The sequence below is a fragment of the Staurois parvus genome, unplaced genomic scaffold, assembly GCF_062004578.1.
Source record: "Staurois parvus isolate SC_StPar_1 unplaced genomic scaffold, SC_StPar_1.0 ptg000668l, whole genome shotgun sequence".
Taxonomy (NCBI): domain Eukaryota; kingdom Metazoa; phylum Chordata; class Amphibia; order Anura; family Ranidae; genus Staurois; species Staurois parvus.
Genome location: NW_028318464.1, coordinates 3,970,910 through 3,975,074, shown reverse-complemented (window position 1 = coordinate 3,975,074; position 4,165 = coordinate 3,970,910).

Genomic DNA, 4,165 nt, shown 5'->3' with positions numbered 1-4,165 from the left:
TTATATATATTTCTGTATGCTTTTTGTAAGTATTAACTCCAGCCAAAGCGTTCTTGTTTTAGAGTCAAAATGGGTTGGAACCTCTGTCAAGTTTTTATTGCTGTCTACAGTATGTCCCCTTTGAGGTTTTTTTCTTTCAGTTCCCATCTTGGTGGAATATGGTCACCTGGACAGAAATGTAGGTGAAATCTCACGTATAAAGACAAGGACAGCAGTGAAAAAACACTTTAGCAGAATGGAGAAAGGTTAGTTCTGCTTTCAGTCCTTTAGTACTGCTTGTGATCCTGGTTGGAAAAGTTTCTATCCCAATGTCCACCTGAGGGAGAAATCTAAGCATGAAAACAGGCAGATAGAAAACATTACAGAGGTTTTATCTCTTCTCCACAGCAGATGATTAAAAAAACATTTTGGCTGTAGTTCTACTTTAAAGTACACCTGTCTGGAGAGATATTTGAAGACTGCCATTCTGATCTCTCATTCAGAGCTAGTTGCTTGGCTGCCATCTTGATGCTCTGGTCTGAATACTTTTTGAATTACTGATCCAGAACTAGTCATTTCTGACATTGATTTAATGCATATTTGTTTTGAGTCTGACTCTGAACTTTTGAACTGACGAACAGGTTGGAAGTTTACATTTTCAGAAACAACCTTCATATTTCCCTCAGGAGAAGTTTGCACAGGAGTACCTAGGCACAGTCATGTGTCAATGCCACATTTCATGAAAAATTCAAGCCAAGGGGTTAGGTTTTCTGCGTGATGCTTAAGCACAATTAAAATTTCTTGACATTCCCTATAATATTTAATTCAGGTCTCCTTTAAGGGCCAGTTCCAGGGCTGCTGTTAGAAACCACGGGGCACCATACAGCCAACCTGGCAGGCCCCCTTCCCCTCCAAAAAAAGTTTACTATGCTTCATTTATGAATGAACACAGTGAGTGATTGGTACCAAACATTGTGTTCATTCAGGAAAGGAAGGGGCTGGTAAATGTGACATATTTCCTGGACCCTTCCCCCACTCTCCATCCTGAAGGATCCTATTGCGTGCTTACAGATGCCGATGGGAAGGAAAGGAGGAAAGCTGACAGCACTCTGGGGGTGGTGGCACACAGGGGGACCTGGGCAGCAGGGGGAAATGTATACTGCACAGGAAGGGAGATGGGTACGGGGAGGGGGGGGGCAATTATTGGAACTGATCCCCTGTATGGCTCTTTGTGCAGCAGCTGAATGCCAGGGAGAGGGGAAAAAGCCAGCTTTCAGCTGCTGCAGAGAGAGCCATACAGGGGATTGGTTCCAGTAATTGCCCCCCGCCTTGCCGATTCACCCATATAAACACAGTCTGCATGTGTTCCGAATGCATTACCTGTTTTTGACTTGTTTTTTATGCGTTCCGGTGAATTTTTCCCCATTTTGTTTTCTAAATACGAACATGTGCATCCCGGTGTGTTTTTTGTGCATTTTAGATGCTTTTTTAAAAATATTATTATATCTTAATTTTTATTGTACAAATCCATTTAAAACCAACATTATACTGTACAAAAATCCATATTTAATTTCATACACCGTCCCCATATTTACCCTCCCACCCTCACCCACCTCCCTCCCTCTCTTTATTTTCTTGTTTCCTCCCTTTACTTCTTGTTCTTCGTTTATTATTCTATCTTACTGTTTCCTCTCCTAATCTTTTCCTCTTTCTTCCAATCATTTCTGAGCTTGTCTTCTCTTTTTTCTTCTTTCTCCTTCCCTTTTCCTTCCTTTCCTCTTCCTCTCTTTTTCCCTCTTACACTTCAACCACTTCCAAAAATCTTTTTAATTTTTTTTAAATTATACCATCCAGGGGCAGACTGACAACTCATGGGGCCCCGGGTAATAGGGGATCATGGGGCCCCTGTGTCCTTGCCCAAACTCAAAAAAGCCTATGAAAAAGGTACCAGGGGCATCTCATGGGGCCCCCTACTGACCCCAGGCCCTCGGGCAGTGCCCGAGTTTCCAAATGGTCAGTCCACCCCTGATACCATCCTTTCCAGGCCTTCTTAAATTTTTCCGTTTTATCCTCATCTATATGATATAATTCTTCCATTCTATGTATGTACTCTACTCTTTCCATCCAATCTTTTATTTTTGGAGGCTCTGGGGTTTGTCATTATTTAAGAATAAGGCTTTTGGCCACGTTTAAAATATGGAACAGTATCATATTTTTATATTGCTTCACCGACAGCTCTGATTTATGAAATAGGCAAACCCATCTCTCGGTACCCTAGTCTTCTGAATCTCTTGTATATATTGTGTTATCTCCTTCCAAAACTGCTGTATTTTGGGACACTCATCCAGTGTAGAAAATATTGCCTTCCTATTCTTCAAATCGTGAAAAGAACATAAACCCCCTCTATCCACAATATCTTTGAAACGTGCATTTCTATCAATTATCCATTTCCCTGAAATATTATCATTTCTGGGTGGGAAAAACCTGGTTCCCGTCAATGGTATTAACAGTGAGTTAAATTATGTTGGATGCTTTTTAGCTCAATCCAGTACAGTTCGCTGCAAAAGAATGCAGCATGTTCTACTTTTTTTTTCTGGAACTGGAATGCATTGGAACTGACCACGCTGGTGTGAACTATGCCATTGGAAATCATATAACCTACTATCCATGTGTTTTTGATGCAGAAAAAAAAAGCACTGGACTACATGTGGTGTAAACCGGCACTAAATACACAAAAATATACCATTGCATTCCAGGTGCCAAAATGAAAGATGCTAATAAGGCAAATAGTACTATACACCTCCTTTTTCCCAAATGATAACAATCATTGAGAGAGTCTTCTTCATTTCTGCCTAAAATGGAGCTCCAGGATCCCCCCAAAAATTTAATCTCAGCAGCTACAAATACTACAGCTGTTGACATTTAATATAAGGTCACTTACCTGTCCCAGGGGTCCAGCGATGTCCTCACCAGAGCCGATTCTTCAATCACCACTTTGTGAATGGGCCATAGTCTTCTGGGACCTGTGAAGTGCCTCAGAAGGCTGCGGGGGAAGGAGGGGGTGGGGGGGGTAGGGTTTTAAACTTCCAGCTCAGATCGCCATGGTGATCTGACCTGGAAGTGGGAGCGGGTACTTCCCCCCAAAAATGTGGAGGTGGGAGGAGGCATGCGAGCAGAACTTGTGGGTGGAATTCTGCTTTAAAGTGGGCTTTAAGTATGGTGATCCTGCCAGCAACACACTTGTACTATGGTGACAGCGCTGACTCATTGTACACTATGTATGGAGGAGTAGTGGAGGGTGGGGGGGGGGATTCTGGCAGAGCCAATAACACTGCAGAGTATACAGAAACTTACAAGATGACCAGATTTCTGTTAGAGTCAACATTTTTGCACATATCAAATAGATTTAAGAATTCTTAAAACTGTATATTTGCCAGACTGAAAAAAGAAGAAAAGAGAAGTTCATTGTGCTGGTTTACATACTGTACATTTTACCAAGAGATATATGCAAGGGTATTGATTGCTTAGCTGCACACATGCCAGTCACACAAGCAAAGCATGGATTGGATGAGGTTTCCTCTGTATGTTTAGAAGAATGCCTGCAGCAACCACAGCACAAACCCCTATTAACGGGGTGGGCAGGAGACCATTTGCTCACTCTGAGGATACTAGCTACATTGACCAGTCTCCACTAAAGGAAGAAGCATCAAGAAAGGTCTAATGAAGGCTGCTTTTCAGTGGTTAAAAAAAAACACATTCAGTGGTATATTAAACAGGCCAAAGGGTAGCTAATAATAGAAATTCATTGTTAGGATTTATATACATTTTAAGGCATTCATTATTTCTCAATAAGATCACAGTCTTCTTGACAATACATTTTTATTATTTTACGCACAGAAGGCTGAGACCATGAATGTTCTAGTAGCATCCAGGGTCAGCATCTATTTCCTGGGTTCAAATCCTTTACACATAAATCCTGGTGCCTGTGCAGCAGTCTGTTCTGCAAATGTCTAGTACAGACCAGTCACCTTGTGACTCCCTATAGAGTCGGGGATCAAAGTATGTATGTGAAACTACTGTGCCAACTCCACTATAGTAGATTGTTGACCTAATTTTCCCAAACTTAAAATCTCAACCTTGACACAGCCACTTGCATAGTGTTGAAGGACTGCTCTCAAATAAATGA